At 42.5% G+C, this 21,796-nt stretch overlaps 1 protein-coding gene across 5 annotated transcripts in view; it reads right to left on the bottom strand.

Annotated features, from left to right (window-relative positions):
- The window catches only part of ACSM3 (acyl-CoA synthetase medium chain family member 3), a 59,142-nt gene that overhangs the window by 30,673 nt on the left and 6,673 nt on the right, over positions 1 to 21,796 (bottom strand). For all 5 annotated transcript variants that reach the window (XR_001881080.1, XR_001881083.1, XM_017850038.1 and 2 more), the window contains exons 2-3: positions 20,155 to 20,248; positions 3,290 to 3,633 (exon numbers count right to left, since the gene is read on the bottom strand). The gene's annotated coding sequence lies outside the window, so the exon portion shown is untranslated. The remainder of the gene's footprint in view (positions 1 to 3,289; positions 3,634 to 20,154; positions 20,249 to 21,796) is intronic.

The raw sequence follows: 21,796 nt of genomic DNA, 5'->3' as shown, positions 1-21,796 counted from the left end.
CCCTGTTGTATGCTGGCAAGTCACAGCCTGTGCTCTTGGGTGCTCTCCTCTTAACAGAATTAGCATCAGGTTTCCTTCAACTGAAAGCATAAGTAACCAACACTACTTGTCTCTTTCTGTTTTTAATTTTTTTTCGCATAATATCTTCAAATGGCTCAAAAAAACCATAAAAGGTACATAGAGAAAAAAAATATCTACATAGAGAAAAAAAATATCTGCCTCCCACCTCTAGTCTCAAAGCTGCCTGGTTTGCTCTCACCCTCAGGAAACCACTATCATTCTTTCTACTTATCTTTTCAGGATTTCTTTATGTGCGTTCAAGCAAATTATGAGTATAGATTCTTATTTCTCCACCAATTTTACACAACAGCTAGCCCAGAATACACACTATTCTGCCCACTAAAAACATTTTTAACAATGTACCTTTTGAGGGCTTTCCATACCAGTGCACAGAGATCTTCATTCTATTTTTTTAAATAAGTATTTATTTATTTACTCTTTCCTTCCCCCCGCCCCCCAAGACAGGATCTCACTCTGTCACCCAGACTGGACTGTAGTGGCACGACCATACCTCACTGCAGCCTTGAACTTCTGGGATGAAGCGATCCTCCTGCCTCAGCCTCCAGAGTACCTGGGATTACAGGTGTGTGCCACCGCACCCAGCTAAGTGTTTTAAAAATTTTTTTTAGAGATGGGGTCTCGCTATGTTGCCCAGGCTGGTCTCAAACTCCTGACCTCAAGCAATCCTCCTGTGCTAAGCGCTTTGCAGTTATATATTATTATTTCCATTTTACAGACAAGGAAATATACACAAACACGCACACAGCCTCACAAAGCGCTAGGATTATAGGTGGGAGCCAACACACTCGGCCATGTTTTCTTCTTTTAACAGTTGCATGACATTCTAGTGAAGAACTGCACTATAATTTCTTAAACTGGTCCCCTATCAATGATCACTTGAGTTTTTGTATAATTTTGCAATTTAGATAAAATGTTGAAACTATTTCTTCCAAAAGGAATGTCCTCATTCTTTCATTACTTGGATGTGAAAATGAATAGTATTTTTAAATGGTTGTGAGGTATTAGAAAAAATTTCTGATTCTATTAAATAAGTGGCAGGAATTTGGCCAAATATCATAAGGTCTTGAGCTTCATTCTTGGTAGGTTGGCATGATTCATTTATTTATTCAACAATTATTAATCACTTGCCATGAATTATTTCAGACATAGAAGACATAGGAGGGAATGAAAGAGACAAGATCCTCCCTGCTCTCATGGAAGGACACATATAGTACAAGGGAATAAACAAATGTGATGTTACACAAGAAAACAAAGAGAGTAATGGGAGAAAAGGGACCTTTTAGAAGGTCTCTCTAGGGAGGTAACATTTTTGCAGAGATCTGGCAGGTGGTTGTACTGTTAAGCACTTTGCAGTTATTTATTATTATTTTTATTTTACAGACAAGGAAGTATACACAAACAGACACAAACTGGACCCTGTTGTATGCTGGCAAGACACAGCCTGTGCTCTTGGGTGCTCTCTTCTTAACAGAATTAGCTGGCAAGTCTAATATTTAAATTGGACAATGTATTTATTCATTATCCATACATTTATTGAACACTTGCTATATGCCAGACCTGTACTAAATGCTGAAAATATAGCTGTGAACAAGACACAGCTTGTCTTGCTCCCATGAAGCTTATAGACTATTAAGGAAGACATTATATAATTATGTAAATATCAATATGATTGGGGATAAATACACCATACTTAGCTTGCTGATTCTGAAGAGAATCAGAGTTTAGTATGATTTCTTCCTTAGCTTCCATACAATACTCTATACCACATTCAGAATCCTTCAAACATATGTTGAAAAGAAAATTGATCAGTCATTTGGAGCTTAAAATGAACCTAACCATTCTGTTCTACCAAAAAGCAAATATCAACATCCTCTTCATCAAAACCCTAAGATTGCCTTCTCCTCAACAAAGTTCTTTTCCTCCCTTTTCATTGACCTTAGCATTTTACAACTTCTATTTCCCAGGTTTATAAAATTATTTGTAGGTAAAAGAGCTGAGATAATTTTCCAGGGTGACTCCAGATTTTTATAGTGAGCCACACTGATAAGGAAAACTCTTCTAAGAAAGACAGTACCACCCCTGGTCAGATGGGCTTCTGCAAGTATTTAAGGTCTCATCTGAAATGCAAGCTCTTTGTCCCTACAGCCAAGGGGGCTTTAGCCTCCCCACATCTCCATAAACATCCTCCCTCTAAGTATAAAAGTAACAACAGTAGTTTAACATATACAGCTTCAACGCAAGGTAAAGCCACTGCTGTTCTCTCCAACCCCAACCAGACCCTGCCTGAAACCCCTCCTATACAGAACTTTTGCAGCTGCCCTTGACCACCTAAAGGAGAAAACTGGCTGTTCTTAGGTTTGCATCTGTGTTTCTCAGAGTTTCCTAGAAGTAATTTACATACTTTCTGGATGATGCAGAAGATCTGTCACCCAGCGAGGTGGGGAGCTAAGCAGACAGTACAGTGAAAAACTCAGCCACTACCTGGTCTTTTTTTTTTTTTTTTTTTTTTTTTTTTTGAGGGGGGGTTTTCTTCTGCCCCCCGGCCCCGGGGTGGGGGGGACATCCCCCCTTTTCACCCCCCCCCCCTCCTGGTTTTTTTTTTTTTTTTTTTTTTTTTTGAGATGGAGTCTTGCTCTGTCGCCCAGGCTCGAGTGCAGTGGTGCAATCTCAGCTTACTGCAACCTCCACCTCCCAGGTTCAAGTGACTCTCCTGCCTCAGGCTCCCAAGTAGCTGGGGTTACAGGCACCTGCCACCACACCTGGCTAATTTTTTATTTTCAGTAGAGATAGGGTTTCACCATGTTGACCAGGCTGGTCTTGAACTCCTGGCCTTAAGTGATCTTCATCTGCCCACCATAGCCTCCCAAAGTGCTGGGATTACAGGCGTGAGTCACCACATCTGGTTCAATTAAAATTTTTAAAAATCAAGTTAACACATGTACATAGTTTTTCAAAAAATCAAATAGCACCAAAAGGCTCAATATGAAAACTCAGCTGCTACATTTATAGCCTTTTGTATGTGCATACTCCTCATCACTTAATAGATAGTATCACACAACTGAGAAATTCTGAGACAAACTTTGGCTGCCCAAGACTTTAATGACAGCATTTTTGATTGTTGGTTTTGTTCATCTGTTTGTTATCTTTGCTAAAAATCAGACGTGCCAGTTCAGGAAATCTTACACAGGAGAGGAGATGAGGTACTCACTAGTTAACGGATTCCAACACAGCTGGAGATTATGGCAGACTTGTTTTCTAGAAGAGCAGCCCTGAATCTTGAGTTCTCACATCCGCTTTTTCGTCGTAGCAGTCAAAAGAAGAGGGAGGAGCAGTCTGACAACCCGGAGGAGCAAGACTAGCCCAAAGCACTTTCCTTGATTGGTGGAGACATTCTGGAGGAGGAGCCAAGTTCTGGGCTAAAGTTCACAATGAAAGCTACAGCGGTTCCTCTTACAGTTAATGATTTCCATGCACAGCAAGCCTTTGAGGGGCCGAGAAAGCAAATTATTCACAAGAAGGAAAGTGTCCAAGGAGTTGCCGAAGTGGTTAGTTCTGTAAAGGGGCAAAGAAAGCACTTTTCAGAAGGAGGAAAGAACGGATGGAGGAAGCCATAGAGGAGTTTTGAAATTGAAAGGAAAGAAGTTGAGGGGTGCTTATGGGTTGGCTTAAATCTCAGCAAACACGTTGATGTGTTTATATGTTGAAGTGGCAGGACTAAACATAAACGCTATCAGGTTACTCCCCTGCTCAAATATTTCAGTGCTTCTCTTTCCTTTCCAGGTAAAATCCGAGTCCTTACATGAATTGCAAGGAGTTGCACGATCTGGCACAAGGTCCTCTGATCCGCAGCCCATCCCCCTTCCTCTGCCTCACCCAGGACAGCCACCAGCCTCCTTGCTTTTTCTCAAACACACTTGTCTGTTTCAGCCTCAGGCTTTCTGAATTCACAGTTCCACTGACTGAAACTCTTCCCTCAGATATCCCCCTGGCCAAATTCCTCATTTTATGAGGTGTCCTATTAAATAACTCTTCCCTTACCACATTTTTCTAAAGTACCACTCTTCATTTTTTCTCTTTTACCTTTTTTTTTTTTTTTTTTTTTAACTTTTTACATCTCTTACTATCACCCTTGAGGGTAAGAACTCTTTTCTTTGATGGTGTATCTATTGCCTGGAATAGCTACTGGCAAATTTTAGGCATTCAATAAATAGTTGATGGATATGTGAATAAATAAAGGACTCTTTCAATTACACATGATAGAGACCCAACTTAAATTTACTTAAAGAGGAATTTGTTGGTCATTTTTGAGTTCTAGGAATCTTTCGTTGTTGATTCCTTGGGATTTTCTGTGTAATCACAATACCTGTAAATAAGTAAACAGATTTTACTTATTTCTTTTAGATCTATATGCCTTTTATTCCTTTTCTTGCCTTATTGCATAAGCTAGAATGTCTAGCTCTACGTTGAATAAGAGTGATGAGAGCAGACATCCTTGCCTTGCTTTTGATCTTACAGGGAAAACATTCAGTCTTTCATGGTTAGGTACAATATTAGCTATAGGTTTTGTGTCTATGCCCTTTATCAAGTTGAGGAAATTCTCCTCTATTTCTATTTTTTTCTGAGAATTTTTATCATTAATAGGTGTTGAATTTTGGCAAATGTTTTTTCTGTATCAGTTACTATAAGCATGTGATGTTTTTCTTCGTTAGCCTGTTAATAAGATAGATGACACTGATCTTCTAATATTGAACCAGCCTTGCCTCCATGGAATAAACCTCGCTTGGTCCTAGTGTATATTTCTTTTTCTGTATTGCTGAATTCTATAGTTATGTCTCTTGACAAATTTTAGAAGTTTTCAGCCATTATTTCTTGGAGTAAATTTTTAGCCCCCATGTAGATCTTTTATGATAGTTCTACAGGTCCCTGAGGCTCTGTTCTTTTTTTTTTTTTTTCTTTTTTTCCAATTCTAGTTTCTTTCTGTTGTTCAGGTTGAGTAAATTCTGGCTTCCAGTTCTTTGATTTCTTTCTTCTGTTATTTCTATTCTGATGTTAAGCTCATTATTAGAGATAGGGAAAAAAAAGTTTTTTTTTTCTACTCTCACATACCACTCAACATAATGTTAGCAGTGGTGAATCCATATGGATCTACAATAACTTGATTCTTGCCTCTTCAAAGGAAATAATTCATCCAAGAGGCATCATAAGGCAGAGAGACTGAGGCAAGTTTTTAAGCAGGAGTGAGAGTTCATTAGAAAGTTTTAGAGCAGGAACCAAAGGAAGAGGGGCAAGCAGGCAACTTGAGAGATCCAGGTGCCCTGTTTGACTTTTGACTTGGGGTTTTATACATTGGCATGCTGCCGAGGTTTTGTATCTCTCCTTTGATTTTTCCTTGGCGTGGGCTGTCTGCATGCGCAGTGGCCTGTCAGCACTTGGGAGGGGCTGTATGTGCAGTGTCTTTTACTGACGTTGTGTACATGCTCATTTGAGGCATTTTTCCCTTACCAGTCAAGTGTTCCTAGAGGAAAGTTGTATACCAGTTAAACTCTGCCACTTTGCCACTTAGTATGCATGCTTAAGCACACTTGCTCAACTCCTGAGATCTTAGTGGAAAGCAGCTGATCACCACCCTTAGGTGTTTTCTATCTCTTAGGAGATTGTCTTTCCCTGGCATCTAGTGCAACCAATTATTATTTTAGAGTGACAGTTTAATAATTGCCTGGCTATCACCTGATTGTTGCCTGACATTCTTGCCTTTCTTGCCTTGCCCATATCTGCCTGACTACCTACTCTAACAATAACACTTCTGACACTAGATGTGTGGGGGATTTTCACTACACCAAGCAATTCTCCAGTGGACACCAGTTTGGGTGTCATGTCCTACTTCAGTTCAACACTGTCTACCTGGAAATAGTGTCAAATCCTACAGGTTAAGATCTCAATCTGTAAACTAAAAAGTATCTGAGACAGGATCATGACCCATGACACAGCTTCAGGAGGTCCTGAGAACATGTGCCCAAGGTGATTGGGTTACAGTTTGATTTGATACATTTTAGGGACAAAGACATTATAGGCAAAGACATAAATCAATACATGCTCAGGAGGCTCAGTCAGAAAAACTGCTTGAACCTGAGAGATGGAGGTTGCAGTGAGCTGAGATTATGCCACTGCACTCCGGTCTGGGCACTCCAGCCTGGGCGACAGAGTGAGACTGTGTCTCAAACAAAAAAAAAGTTTATATGTTGGTTCAGCCTGGAAAGTTGGGACATCTCAAAGGAGGAGGGGGCTGGGTTTTCAGGTCGTAGGTGGATCTAAAGATCTCCTGATTGGCAATTGGTTGAAAGGGCTAAGCTCTGGCTGAAGAGTTGAAATCAGCTTGAGTTAAGGTAAAGGGTGGGGGGGTTGCAGAAACCAAGGTTCTTTTCAAGTAGATGAAGGCTCTAGGTAGCAGGCCTCAAAGAGAACACTTGTGAATGTCTCTTATTAGACCTCAAAAGAAATCACACTCTCTGGAAAGACATAGTAAAGATGAAGAAGGAATTAATGAAATCAACTATAACCTAATTGTAGCAGTAATAGAAATTTTTAAATCCTCTTAACGTTGCTGCAACTTTAACTTGAGTTACACTCAAGTTAAAAGAGAATATTAACAGCTTGTCTTCTCTCTGTGGTCAGTGGACCTTACCTATACTTCCCAACTCCACATTCCTCAAAGTTTATTACAGGCCCAGTGAGTCCCTGCTTAACCTCCCTAGCATGGCTGCAGGGTCACAAGACTGGTAAGTTTAAGTTGCAAGACATGTTTTTCTCAAGATGTAAGAAATGTTGTAATGCTTGATTAATTGCCTTTGTTTCTCACTTCTGTAACTTGCTTCCCACCTCACGTAGTTCCCACCTTAAGATGTTTAAAACTAGGGAAAGCCCTTTGTTTGGGACTCAGACTTTCTGGACATATGTCTGGCTGAGCTGGTGATCACCTTAATAAACTCTCCTGAACCTTTTTTAGTCTCTGCAGTCTTTGATTGTCCTGTAACATTTCTAGAGGCCTCGTCTGGGATTGGAAATGGCAGATTTTCTGTCTCCTTTGCCTGTGGGCTAGAGCCCCAGGACATGGGATACACCTGGGGTCCTTGGTACCACCGGGAGAGTTTCAGCCCGGAAGGAGAACAGCCTGGCCCTCCTGCGTTCTGGAGCCTTCCCCCGAAAGTGTAAATGGAACCAGTAGAAAGGGTTGCAGGACAGTCACAGGAGTAGTGCACAGACATCTGAACCACAGTAAGATTTGGGCCCTAAGGCAAGACCCGTCTCATAAGGACGGAAGGGGAGCCTGATCACCTCCCAGGGCGTGACAATTAGTCTGACCCAAGGGGGTTGGGAACACTGGGAGAGGTCCGTTGACTTGCACAAAACTCATGCCCTAACTGACACCAGACGCGGGTGGGGCTCGCGAGTCAGAAAGGAAAACCGTTTCGGGGACAGGGGACGTGTGTGAAAGTGTGTGAAAGAGATGGTCTCAGAAAAGACCAATGTGGGGTGTGACATGGGGAGTCACAGCTCTCTTAGTGTGAACTGTGTGCTCCGAGGCGAATGTGGGAAAAACCAGACCTCGGATGCTGCATACAACCCACAGGACCAGCTCTATGACTACAGCTAGCTGTGACAGGAATTAAGGCATGCTCCTGGCTAAGCAGTGTCTGAACCTCCCATAATAGAACCTGATCTGGTGGATCCAAGAGTGAAAGCGTGCCATGAGAGAAGAAATGGGAGGAAAAACGTCAAAGCCTACTCCACTGGCCTGTATGCTGAGAAACTTTAAAAAAGGTTTTAATGGTGATTATGGGGTTAAGCTAACTCCACAGAAACTGAGAAGCCTTTGTGAGATAGACTGGCCATCTTTTAATGTAGGGCGGCCAGCTGAAGGGACGATAGACAGGGAAATAATTGGCCGAGTGTTCTGGGTAGTCACTGGGGTTGGAGAACAGCTTGGGCACCCAGATCAGTTTCCGTATATCGACTCCTGGCTAAGAGTAATTCAAACTCACCTTAAGTGGCTGCAGGCCTGCTTTGAGACCTACTGTAAGACTCTGATGGCCCAGATAAAACCAGGAATCATAGAAAAAGACTGCAAGGCATCAGAAAAAGAAAAGGAGTCACAGGAAAAGCAGAAAAATACCTGTCCTACAGGTCACACCTGAAGAGTTAGAAAGTCCACCCCCCATACACCAATTTATCCATCCCTGGCAAGGCTGACAGGAGGCTGCCCCGGCTGCCTCCAGAGGCTCAGACTCAGAAGAAAGCATCCCTCAGGCAACACCATGCAGAGAGGAGCCAGAGCCCTTGCCTGAAAAGCCAAGGGAGGAACTCCAGGGGGATGAGATTGGCCCCCTTAGGTTGGGCCATGCCCGAGCAATGCAGATGCCCCTCTGAGAAACAAGGGGATGAATTTATTTAAATGCACAGAATTAAGTCCAAGGGGGAGGATGGCTCTTCATTTATCAGCCCTTCTCTACTACTGATCTCTTAAATTGGAGACAACATAGTCCCTTCTATACAGAGAAGCTTCAGGCTCCTATAGATCTAATGCAGTATTTTTCCTAAGTCACAATCCTGGGCTGATTGCAAAAAACTTCTTCTGTCATTATTTAACATGGAAGAGCACTGTAGAGTTATACAAGCCACTCTCCAGTGGCTGGAGAACAATGCACCTGCAGGCATAGGAGATAATGAGGCAGAATGCAAAACAAGCACTCCCAATAGAGGCTGACCCAGGCTGGGACCCTAACCAGGCTCAAGGGCTACAAAGTTTGCAGTGTTATCAAGAGGCACTCCTAAATGGAATAAAGGCTGGAGGGAAAAAGGCCACCAATATTGGAAAGGTCTCAGAGGTCTGCCAGAAGCCAGATGAAAGTCTCAGTGAATTTTATGAGAGGCTCTGCAAGGCTTAATAGCTTTAAACGCCATTTGACCCAGAGGCTGCAGGTAGTCAGTGTATGGTTAATGTGGCATTTGTAAGCCAGGCACAAAGAGACATAAAGTGAGATCTTCAGAAGTTAGAAGGTTTCGAAGGCATGAATATTACCCAGCTTATCCAGGTGGCTACTAAGGTGTCTGTAAATTGGGATGTGGAGGTCAAGAGAGAAGCTAGATGCAGGGCTAAGGAAAAGGCAGAGTTGCTGGTGGTGGCCTGAGTTGGAAGAGAAACTGGTTTTGTAAGAGGACATGGTTGTGGTCACAGTTGTGGTAGAGGACAAGCTAGGCAAACCGGGAAGCTAAGCCAGGACAAGAGGGCCGACCTAGGCTTGAGAGAGATCAATGTGTGAGATGCAAGCAGATGGGACACTGGAAGAATGAATGCCCAGAAAGCGAAAAGGATAAAGGCAACAATCAGGGACAAAACCACTGGCCAGAACCCCTTGCCACCAGTCTGGCAGGAATAAACGATTTTTATGAGGACTGAGACAGACTGGGCTCCATTTCATTAGGCCCCAAGGAGCCTATGGTCTCAATGGAGATAGAGGGCTGGAAAATGGACTTTATGGTTAACACTGGTGTGGAGCACTCAGTAGTAACTCAAGCAATTGGGCCATTGTCTAAAAATTATGTCAATATAATTTGAGCTACAAGAGTAACAAAAAAGAGGCCTTACTTCAAACCTAAAAGATGTGTGATTGGAGGACAGGAAGTCCAACATGAATTTTCATACTTGCCAAATTGTCTGGTGCCCTTGTTAGGAAGAGACTTGCTCCAGAAATTGCAAGCACAAATCTTTACACCAGAAGGGAACATGCCTCTAAACCTAGGTCAAAAAAAAGCCACGATAATGACCCTTACTGTCCCAACAACAGAGGAATGGAGACTCTATGAGAGATGCAAAATTTGTAAAGATGCATTTTGCCAGCAGGAAAATGAGGCAATATATAAGGAATTATTTATCAAGCTGCCAGGGTTCTGGGCAGAAGACAATCCCCCGGGGCTAGCCATAAATCAGATACCCGTAGTGGTGGAACTGCTGCAGGACACTTACCCAGTGCGAATCCATCAGTATCCCATCCCAGCAGAAGCCACCCTGGATTACAAAGCATATAGACTGGCTCTTTAAATTTGGGATAATAAAAAGATGTGCCTCTTCTTGGAAAACTCCATTGCTACCGGTATTAAAACCCTCCGGAGGTTACCAGCCAGTACAGGATTTGCGGGCCATAAATAATGTTGCAGCTACATTATATGCCATTGTGCCCAACCCATATAGAATGCTTGGGTGAATTCCTGTTGATACTGCTTGGTTTATGTGCTTAAGACATAAAGGATGGATTCTTCTGCGTCTGACTAGCTCCTGAAAGCCAGGGCATCTTTGCCTTTGAGTGGGGCTCATCACAGTATACTTGGACCAGACTCCCCCAAGGATTTAAAAACTCCCCAACCATTTTCAAGAAAGCATTAGCCTCAGACCTGAAGGCTTTTGTACCAACAAGTGACCACTGTGTCCTGTTGCAGTACATAGATGGATTATTGTTGGCTGTACCCACAAAAGAAGAGTGCTTTCAAGGCACAGAAAACCTCCTTCGTGTTTTGTGGGAGGCTGGCTATAAGGTATCTCAGGAAAAGGCACAAATCTGTGGCCAAAGAGCAAGGTATCTTGGCTTTAACATCTCTCAAGGGCAGCATGAGCTTGGATGTGAGCAAAAAGAGACTGTGTGTGGCATTCCTTGACCTGACACTAGATGACAAGTGCAGGAGTTTTTAGGGGCAGCTGGTTTCTGTTGCATTTGAATTGCAAATTACTCACTCTTGGCATAACCATTGTATAAGGCTACCAAAGAGGGGGGAAAAAGAACCCCTCCTGTAGGGAAAAGAGCAGGACATGGTCTTCAAAGAAATCAAGAAGGTTTTGATTCAGGCCCCAGCATTGGGACTGCCAGACAGGACAAAGCCTTTTTATATCTGTGAAAGGAAGAACTACAGGAGTCTTGGTACAAACACTAGGGTCATGGTATCAGCCTGTGGCATATTTGTCCAAGTGACTAGACCTGTTGACTATGGGATGGCCACCCTGTTTCAAGGCGTTGGTAGCCACTGCCCTGTTAGTGAAAGATGCTCACAAGCTCACATTTGGACAAAGGTTGATAATTTGGGTGCCCCACATGGTCATCACCCTGATGGAGCAGAGGGGGCATCACTGGCTTTCTAACCCTAGGATGTTAAGATATCAAGGACTTTTGTGTGAAAACCCCTAATAACCTTGGAGACTGTGAATACTGTAAATTCAGCCACACTGCTGCCAATAGAATGGGTGGAGCATGGAAAGCCCCCATTGTGTGGCCCAGGGTATCGGTGTTGTGTGGAAATGGTGGGTGAGGTTTTCTCAAGCCAAAAAGACTTAAAGAACCAGCCCTTAAAAAACCCAGATGTTGAATACTTTACTGATGGAAGCAGCTTCATATCTGAAGGTGTCAGATGGGCTGGATATGCAGTGGTAACACTGAATTCAGTAGCGGAAGCCCACCCTCTTCCAGTTGGAACTTCAGCCCAAAGAGCTGAGCTGATAGCTCTCACTAGAGCATTGCTCTTGGCCAAAGGAAAGTCAGTAAACATCTATACTGACTCAAGGTATGCTTTTGCCACTTTGCATGCCCATGGAGCCACATATAAGAAAAGAGGATTATTAACTACTGCAGGACAGGAATCAAAAACAAAAAGGAAATAGAGCAGCTCTTAGAAGCCGTGTGGGCTCCAAAAGAAGTAGCAGTCATCCATCGCAAAGGGCATCAAACAGGAGGAGGTGACAAGGCGAGAGGAAACAGAAAGGTGGACAGAGAAGCCAAAAGAGCTGCAATGACAGAGGTAACTAAGAAGGAAGAGGAAACACTTACCATGTCCTTACTGGAGCTTTCCCTTACAGAACCACCTAACTACTCCTCTAATGAAAAGGCTTGGTTTAAGCAGGAGAGTGGAAGTTGCCAGCAAGGAGGTTGGTGGAAGTTCTCAGATGAGAGGCTCACTATCCCAGAAGCAATAGCCCCCCAGTTCATAAAGCAGTTTCATCAACGAATGCATATGGGAAAAACTGCATTAGAGACTCTTGTAGGATGGCATTTCTATGTGCTGTGCCTAACTGCCATCACTCGAGCTGTTTGTGAGCAACGTTTAACTTGTGCCCAAAACAATTCATGTCAGGGGCGAACATGGCCCCTAGAAATTCAAGAAACTAGAGCTACACCCTGTGAAAACCTGCCTGTGGACTCTACTGAGCTGCCTTGAGCCGGAGGCTACCGGTACATGCTAGTGTTTGTCTGCACTTTCTCAGAGTGGGTTGAGGCATTTTCCACCAGGACAGAGAAAGCTCAGGAAGTAACCAGCATCTTACTAAAGGACATTATTCCTAGATTTGGACTGTCTCTAACTTTAGGATAAGACAATGGCCTAGCATTTGTGGCAGAGGTAGTACAACAGCTAACGCAGATGTTAAAAATCAAATGGAAACTGCATACAGCTTATTGCCCACAGAGTTCTGGAAAAGCTGAAAGAATGAACCAGACACTCAACAGCTGTTAAAGAAGTTTTGCCAAGAAATTCATCTAAGGTGGGATCAGGTGCTGCCCATGGTCCTTCTCTGAGTCAGGTGCACCCCTACTAAATTAACACTATGAGCTAGTGTTCGACTGACCACCCCCAATCTTAACTCAGATAAAAGGGGATTTAAAATAAATTGGGGAATTGACCTTAAGAAGGCAAATGCAAGCCTTAGGTGAGACCATGCAGGAAATACAAGGGTGGGTAAGAGAAAGAATACCCGTTAGCCTCACAGATGCAGTACATCCCTTCCAACCTGGAGACTCTGTCTGGGTCAAACGACGGAATCCAACTACCTTAGGGCCTTTATGCGATGGTCCCCATATTGTGATCTTATCTACCCCCACTGCTGTTAAAGTTGCAGGTATCACACCTTGGGTTCATTATAGCTGGCTGAAACCAGCAGTGACCACAACTCAGGACCAGTGGACCAGTCAACAAAACCCAGCCACCCGACACAGTTGATCCTGCAGCGAAATCAAGCCACTGCTGACAAGAACAACTGCCCTGCTCTGATCACACCAGAGGCTGGTCAGTCCATTGACGGCTGAAGCGTAAGGAAACGTCAAGCCCTGCTGTAGTCACACAACTGGAAACTGACTAGTCTACGCATGGCTGAAGCCTGAGGAAGTCAACAATAGGTAAGTAAGTGTGGATTGAATTTACAAGCACAGTTATACTCTTACTTGTACTGATTATTTTATTGTCATGTTATCTTTGCAAATGCTCCCAAGCTTGTTGCCTAGAAGAGTGCCCATGCATAGTACAAGTTTAATCATATGAGTAATACTGAAGCCACTGACACTTTTACCTGTGGTTATAAAAGGGGACCAGGATGACTGCCATCACTGTATGATAAAAGCCTGGTCTGGAAAAGGTGTGACTGAAACTCTGTTATACCAGACCTACTATGAGTGTACAGGGACTCATACAGGAACTTGTGTCTATAACCAGACTAGTTATTCAGTCTGGGATCCTGGAAATGGGCAGCCCCAAGTATATTATGACCCAGAGTTCTTGCCCTATGACTTCTGGTATGAAGTCCAAACTGGCGAACCCCTAATGCCATCATATACAAACCCCACAGAAACTAGGGTCAGTAAACTTGAAAATAAAACAGAAGTATTCCCTTACTTGCATAAAGGGCCTGTCTCCATATATTTTGATGCCTGCCAAACTGCACATCTCAGTAAACTAAATAATATTGGGATGATCTGTAAAAATCTAGGACAAGAAAGAGTCAGCAGCAGACCTGCCAAGGCCATAATAGGAGAGTCCAAAAAGGACGGCCCTGATTATGATAATCAGTGGACCATATATCAATTTAATCACCACCTATAGACAGGAAAGGTTGCTCTGTTTGCCAGCCAAGAGGTAAAGATAGGGTGCAAAACTGGAACATGGAACCCACTCAATCTGACAATACTAAAGCCAAATATGCCTTTGTGGACTAAAGGACTTAAAGGGCTACTAACTTTTAATCAGGAAGGAGCTCTCCTGTGACTTGGAATTCCTCTGGTCATCATCAAGAAAACCCAAAGGACCCCAGTTCAAGTTAGCCTGATGCAACAGTTTAGGTTTTATAAATCTTTCAATAACACTTGAATCCTGAAGTATCAAAAATTCAGATTCCTCCTATATCAGCTGAAAATCTGTTTGCCCAGCTAGCCAAAAGTATTGCTAACAATTCAGGAGTTACTTCATGTTATGTATGTGGAGGTACTAACACGGGAGATCAGTGGCCCTGGGAAGCCAGATAATTGATGCCACAATTTTACCTTGCCTGTATTTGTTACAAAATTCAATGAAAATCCAAGTGTTTGGCTAATAAGGAATCCTATCAACAGAAAATACTGTATCGCTCATTGGGGCAAGGCCTTTCAGAACCAGGTAGGGGAAACAACTTGCTTGGGTCAACAATATTTTGAAGAATCTAAGAACAGAAGACAATGGAGAAGCTTTATAGACAATTCCTCTGTGTCAGACTTTAATCCCTTTTTGCAGTTCCCAACACTAAATCAATCATGGTACCAATTAGATGCTCCAACTGTTTGGAGAGCACTTGCAGGGTTATATTGGATCTGTGGAACAAAGGCTTATAAATTACTACTCGATAAATGGACAGGGGCATGGGTGTTAGGAACAATAAGGCCATCCTTTTTCCTACTCCCACCGCAGCAAGGGGAAGATCTAAGCTATTCAGGCAGAAAAGGAGTCAGAAGAAATGTGTTTATAAACATAAGTACTGTGGAAAAAATAAATACTAACATTAAAAAGGACATTGAAATAGGGAGCTGGAAAGATAATGAATGGCCCCCTGAAAGAATTATCAAACAGTATGGGCCGGCCACCTGGGCACAAGATGGGTCATGGGGATACAGTACTCCTATTTATATGTTAAACCACATCATAAGGTTGCAAGCAGTTCTGGAAATTATAGTCAATGAAGTAGCCCAAGTCTTAGACTTGCTAGCCATTCCGGCGACCCAGAGGAGAGATGCCATTTATCAGAACAGGTTAGCACTAGATTGTCTTTTAGCTGCAGAAGGAGGAGTTTGTGGAAAACTGAATTTAACAAATTGCTGCTTACAAATTGATGACAATGGAAAAGCTATCATGGAAATCACTACCAGGATGCAGAAGTTAGCTCATGTTCCTGTCCAGACATGGTCTGGCTGGAACCCGAGTTCACCCTTTGGAGGATGTTTTTCATGGTTTGGAGACTTTAAAACTTTAATAATAGGCTTTGTGGCCATAATAGGTGGATGCCTACCACTTCCCTGTCTCCTGCCACTTCTCATCAGAAGCATCCAATCCACCATAGAAGCAATAGTAGACAGACATACCACCACCTGAATAATGGCTCTGCAAAAGTACCAACTGGTATCCCCAGGTGAGTATGTACCCACTCAAGAAATAGCTAACTGTGGTGCTCTTTACTAATCTACATTTGTGTTGAGCACCAAAGGGGGGAAATGAAGAAGGAATTAATGAAATCAACTATAACCTAATAGTAGTAGTAATAGAAATTTTTAAATCCTCTTAAAGTTGCTGCGAAGTGTGACCCCCACCTTACACACTCAAGTTAAAAGAGAGTATTAACGGCCTGTCTTCTCTCTGTGGTCAGTGGACCTTATCTATACTCTCCAACTCCACATTCCTCAAAGTTTATTATAGGCCCATTGAGTTCCTGCTTACCTCTCTAGCATGGCTGCAGGGTCACAAGACTGATAAGTTTAGGTTGCAAGACATATTTTTCTCAAGATGTAAGAAATATTGTAATGCTTGATTAACTGCCTTTGTTTCTCTCTTCTGTAACTTACTTCCCACCTCACATGGTTCCTGCCTTAAGATGTTTAAAAGCAGGGAAAGCCCTTAGTTCGGGGTTCCAACTTTCTGGACATATGTCCGGCTGAGCCAGTGATCACCTTAATAAACTCTCCTGAACCTTTTTCGGTCTCTCCAGTCTTGGATTGTCCCGCAACCAAGGAAGAAGATTTTCCTACAGAATGCAACTTTTCCCCACAAGAGATAGCCTTGCAGGGCCATTTCAAAATGTGTCAAAGAAATATATTTTGGGGGGCCGGGCACGGTGGCTCAAGCCTGTAATCCCAGCACTTTGGGAGGCCGAGACGGGCGGATCACGAGGTCAGGAGATCGAGACCATCCTGGCTAATACGGTGAAACCCTGTCTCTACTTAAAATACAAAAAACTAGCCGGGCGACGAGGCAGGCGCCTGTAGTCCCAGCTACTCGGGAGGCTGAGGCAGGAGAATGGCGTAAAAAACCCGGGAGGCAGAGCTTGCAGTGAGCTGAGATCCGGCCACTGCACTCCAGCCTGGGTGGCAGAGCAAGACTCCGTCTCAAAAAAAAAAAAAAAAAAAGAAATATATTTTGGGGTAAAAGACTTTGATTTTCTTCAGGGCCTGCTATCTGTTATGTGATGCTGTACTGGAGTCATTTTAGAATTTGGATCCTATTGCTACAAAGAGTCTGTTTTGTCAGTTTTAAGATCTCTGTTTTAATGTTAATGTTGGTCGGTTGTGCTTGAACTCCAAAAGGGAAGAGAGTATAATGAGGCATGTCTGTCCCCTGCACCCCCGTAGCTACCCCTGCTGGCTTTCCATCATGGCCTGACTAATTTTTCAGATTTTCTTGGGTCCTCTTGGTCAAAAGGAGAGTCAATTCAGTCAGTCTGGGGCTTAGAACTTTATTTTGATTTACAAGTCCCAGGCAAGACTGCCCCCTCCCACTTCAAGTGCCATAAGATTTGAGGTTGTAATCTGTACTTCTAACCCCTCTCCTTGAGTTCAATTAATTTGTAGGCAAATCAAATAATTTGCCAATAAGTAGGCCTATAAGAACTACTTATAGAACAAAGGGAAACACTTATATCAACCCATTTATTATAAAGGATATTACAAAGGATACAGATAAACAGCCAGATTAAAGAGATGCATAGGGTGAGGTGTGGGAGAAGGGGCACAGAGCTTCCATGTCCTCGCCAGATATTCTACCCTCCCAGAACTTCCTCATGTTCATCTACCCAGAAGCTCCCTGAACCCAGCCTTTTTATTTTATTTTATTTTATTTTATTTTTGAGATGGACTCTCGCTCTGTCGCCCAGGCTGGAGTGCAGTGGCCCAATCTCGGCTCACTGCAAGCTCCACCTCTGAGGTTTACACCATTCTCCTGGCTTAGCCTCCTGAGTAGCTGGGACTACAGGTGCCTGCCACCACACCTGGCTAATTGTTTTGTATTTTTAGTAGAGACGGGGTTTCACCGTGTGTTAGCCAAGATGGTCTCGATCTCCTGACCTAATGATCCACCTGCCTCAGCCTCCCAAAGTGCTGGGATTACAGGCGTGAGCCACCGTGCCTGGCTGACAGCCCCACTACATTTCTACAGTTGGAGATAACCATTTCACTCCTTCCCCCATTTCTTTAAACTAGTACCTTTCCTCCTCCTTTCTTATTTCACTGAGATTTATAAGTGAGAAAAACCAGAAGACAATATCCTTATTCCCCCTAACCAGATAATCAACCAGTACTCCTACAACTCTGCCCATACTTTCTGCATTCCTTCCAATGACCATGGAAAAATTGTCCAAGGTCCTAGCTTGGGCCACCCTTTCCACTGTGGACTTGACACCATTCCCTCTCCCTTACTCCAGGATATTACTCCCTCAGTTATCCTTCCTCTCTCTTGCATCATCAAATTCTTTCTTTTTCTCCCTTCCTTCTTTCCTTCCTTCCTTTCTCTTTCTTTCTCTTTCTTCTTCCTTTCTTCCTTTTTCCTTCCTTCCTTCCTTTCCTCCTTCTTTCTTTCTCTTTCGTTCTCTCCTTCTGTCTTTCTTTCTCTTTCTTTTCTTTTCTTTATTTCTTTTCTCTTCTTTCTTTCTTTCTTTCTTTCTTTCTTTCTTTCTTTCTTTCTTTCTTTCTTTCTTTCTTTCTTTCTTCTCTTTTCATGTCTTTTTTGAATAAGACTTGTAATAGAGAAACAAAGTCAGCCACAAATACATGGTAATATTTCCCATGTGAAAATAACATTTCTTGGGCCATTTGTCTCCCTCCACCTCTTCATTCCTTGTCTCCGTTTTACAGCAAAATTTCTCAGAAATAGTTGTCTATATCTGCAGTTTTTACTTCTTTATTCTCTGTCTCTATATCTGTATCTCTTCTCTCGGTCTCTCTCTCTTTTTCCTCCTTATTGTGGAAAATCCTTGTGTATTTCTAAAAGATAAGGACTCTTAAAACCTAACCACAATACCATTTAACACCTGAAAAGCCATACTAATCCTCTATTAATATAATTTTAAAATTTCATGTGCTTCCAGATTCACTCTTTTTTTTTTTTTTTTTTTTTTTTTTTTTTTTTTTTTTTTTTTTTTTGACAGTCTCACTCTGTCACGCAGGCTGGAGTGCAGTGGTGCAATCTTGGCTCACTGCAACCTCCGTCTCCCAGGTTTAAGCAATTTCTGTGCCTTAGCCTCTCAAGTAGCTGGGATTAGAGGCATGTGCCACCATGCCCAGCTAATTTTTGTATTTTTAGTAGAGACCATGGGCTGGTCTCAAACTCCTGACCTTAAGTGATCTGCCCGCCTCGGCTCCCAAAAGTGCTGGGATTACAGGTATGAGCTACCCCACCCAGCCAGCCTTTTCCAGATTTAATTTTGTTTTACACTTTTTTTTTCAACTCAGTGTACAAACAAGGGCAACACATTGCATTTTATTGATATGTGTCTTAAGTTTTTAATCTATACATTCCATCTCTCTCTTCTTTTTCTTTGTAATTCATTGTAGAACACAGGGCATTGTCCTCTAAAGTTTCTCAAATTCAGTGTTGATTTTGTTAATTCAATGTGGTTGAGTTTAACATATTTTTCTGTCCCCTGTAGTTTCTATAAACTAATAGTTAAATCTAGAGGATAGAACAATTTATAGCAAAAAGATTGCATAAATATTTTTGCAGAATTCTATTGCATCACATCTGGAGAATCATAATGTGTTGGCTCTCCTTTTGTGATGTTAAGGCATCACCTGATCCATTCATTATGTTTCCAGAAGCTTTTCACCTAATGCAGCTATTGATACTTGTTATCTATATCTATTATTTCATAAGGATCTCCATTTTCTCTGGAAATAGATCAGGTTTTCTTCTCTAGCGCTCCACTTAAATCTAATCTCCTTCAACCCCTACCCAGTTTTAATCCTAGAGAGTAACCTAGTGCCACTGAGGCTTTATGTAAGAAGGATTCTGACATAAGTGATTGGAATAATTCTTATACTCAACTGTCTTAAGAAAATCTCTAATAAATAAATGTAGTTCCCAGCCAAGACCAGGCTTTTGAGAGAGTCTTCTAACATCATTTTCCTCAACTGTTTTGTTTTATCATGAGACAACCACAAGAAAAACAATGGCAAGGAACAGCAACTAGGGTTGGGACCATTCTTTACATGGAGTAGAAGTGAATTTTTTTTTGAGAGACAGAGTCTCACTATGTTGCCCAGGCTGGTCTTGAATCCCTGGGCTCAAGTGATACTCTGGCCTTGGCCTCCCAAAGTGCTGAGATTACAGGCCTGGGCTACCATACCCGGCCGAGTAGAAGAGAATGACCACTTTCGGAATGTTTTCTGTATGCCAAGTGTTTTAGATAGCTCATATCGTTTATTTCTCACAGGAGCTCTGTAAGCTAAGTAGTACTATATATCCAATTTTTAAAATATGAGGAAACGAAGTCTAGTAGAGAACAAACAACCTTGAAATAAGTCATAGCTTGAAAGTGACTCTGACAGAAGGTTAATGTCCTTTTGTTTTAATGTCAACTTGTTTGTTTCCAACAAACAAGTTTGTTTCCAAAAGTTGTTTCCCAACTTTTGTTTTCTCCCTTTTTTATCCCTTAATGTAATGGCCTTTTGGAATGATTCCACAATTTCACAATCACTTTCAGTTTTTAAAAGTTGGTCCACTCAAAAATTTAAATCTCAAACTCAATGTATGTTGTACCTGTTTGCCTCTCCCCAGCATAGGCTTGACCTGTACTTCTGGGGACGTGCGGTGGGCAGTTTGGTTGTCCACTCTTCTCCTCTGGCTCTGACACCTGGAATAGAGACACGTGGCCTTATTTATCACTGACACCTTTCCCTTCTCCTTCTTTTAAACTCTGAATCCTCCATTGTTGAGGGTAAGGAAACAAGATTAGAGTAAGAGGGCTTACTATGCTGGGTGTGACTTTCACCTAGAATCTAGGTATAGAATGACTATACCTAGAATCAGTTTGGCTGGAGCAAAGATTTTGACAATGAACATGTCAATATATCCCTTAAATGTGATTTTTGCCTTCTTGTAAAACCCCCAAGGGAAGAGGAATGGAGAAGCCAAGGTGACATAACTGATGTGTAATGAAACCCCATCTTTCCATTCCTTTTCTTCCCAAGAGACCCTGGCTCCCACATAGACCAGCTCTGGTACAGCTAAGCAGAGGAAGAATGGCAGGGCTTCTCAGAGCCCCACTGGCTCTAGTATCACTTGGCAGGGGGAGGATGAGGAATGTTTCATGGAATTGGCATAATTTAGTCAAAATGGGGAAAAAAGGCACCTGGAATATTTTCCCAATTTCTCCTGGGCTTCTATCTATCATCAGCCAAATATGACTACATCTTTTCTTAAATGTAAAATAGCTTGAAGTTATGAATTTTTTTTCAAATACTTTAAACAACAATCAAAAAATCCTTTAAAAGAAAACATTTTAAAAAATAGTTCTACAGGGAAACAAGAAACAGGAAAAAGGACAAAGCTTTATAGAACTGTCAACTATTTTGTGAGTTACATACAGATAGAAGACCTTGAATTCTGTTTCATATACATTTTGTAAGGAAAAGGGGAAGAGGTTCTTCATGGTGTTCTAGCAGAAATACAGAAGGCTGGCCACTGGTTCAGGACTTTCCACTGATTCTACCAAGAAAACAACAGATCTAGACTTTCTATTAAAATCTGACACCAACTGGGCACGGTGGCTCACGCCTGTAATCCCAGCACTTTGGGAGACTCAGGCAGACGGATTTTGACACCAGCCTGGCCAACATGGTGAAACCCTGATTCTAAAAATAAAAAAATTAGCCAGACATGGCGATGTAAGCCTGTAGTCCCAGCTACTTGGGTGGCTGATGTAGAAGAATTGCTTGAACCTGGGAGACAGAGGTTGCAGTGAGCCAAGATTGCACCACTGCACTCCAGCCTGGGCAACAGAGTAAGACTCTATTTCAAAAAAAAAAAAAAAAAAATCTGACTCCAAAACTCATATTGTCTCTACCATCCAGTTGGGATGGATGCTCATTGTAAACAATTGGTACAGCCTTGTGGGCAAACTGGTTGAATATTAGCCCTGGCTGAGACACTAAATGCTGCAGTTGGAAATCTTTTTTTTTTTTTTTTTGAGACGGAGTCTCACTCTGTCGCCCAGGCTGGAGTGCAGTGGCCAGATCTCAGCTCACTGCAAGCTCCGTCTCCCGGGTTTACGCCATTCTCCTGCCTCAGCCTCCCGAGTCACTGGGACTACAGGCGCCCGCCGCCTCGCCTGGCTAGTTTTTTGTATTTTTTAGTAGAGACGGGGTTTCACCATGTTAGCCAGGATGGTCTCGATCTCCTG

The sequence above is a fragment of the Rhinopithecus bieti genome, unplaced genomic scaffold (assembly GCF_001698545.2).
Source record: "Rhinopithecus bieti isolate Rb0 unplaced genomic scaffold, ASM169854v2 scaffold_1918, whole genome shotgun sequence".
NCBI classification, from domain to species: domain Eukaryota; kingdom Metazoa; phylum Chordata; class Mammalia; order Primates; family Cercopithecidae; genus Rhinopithecus; species Rhinopithecus bieti.
This window is presented reverse-complemented; position numbering and strand designations above follow the sequence as displayed.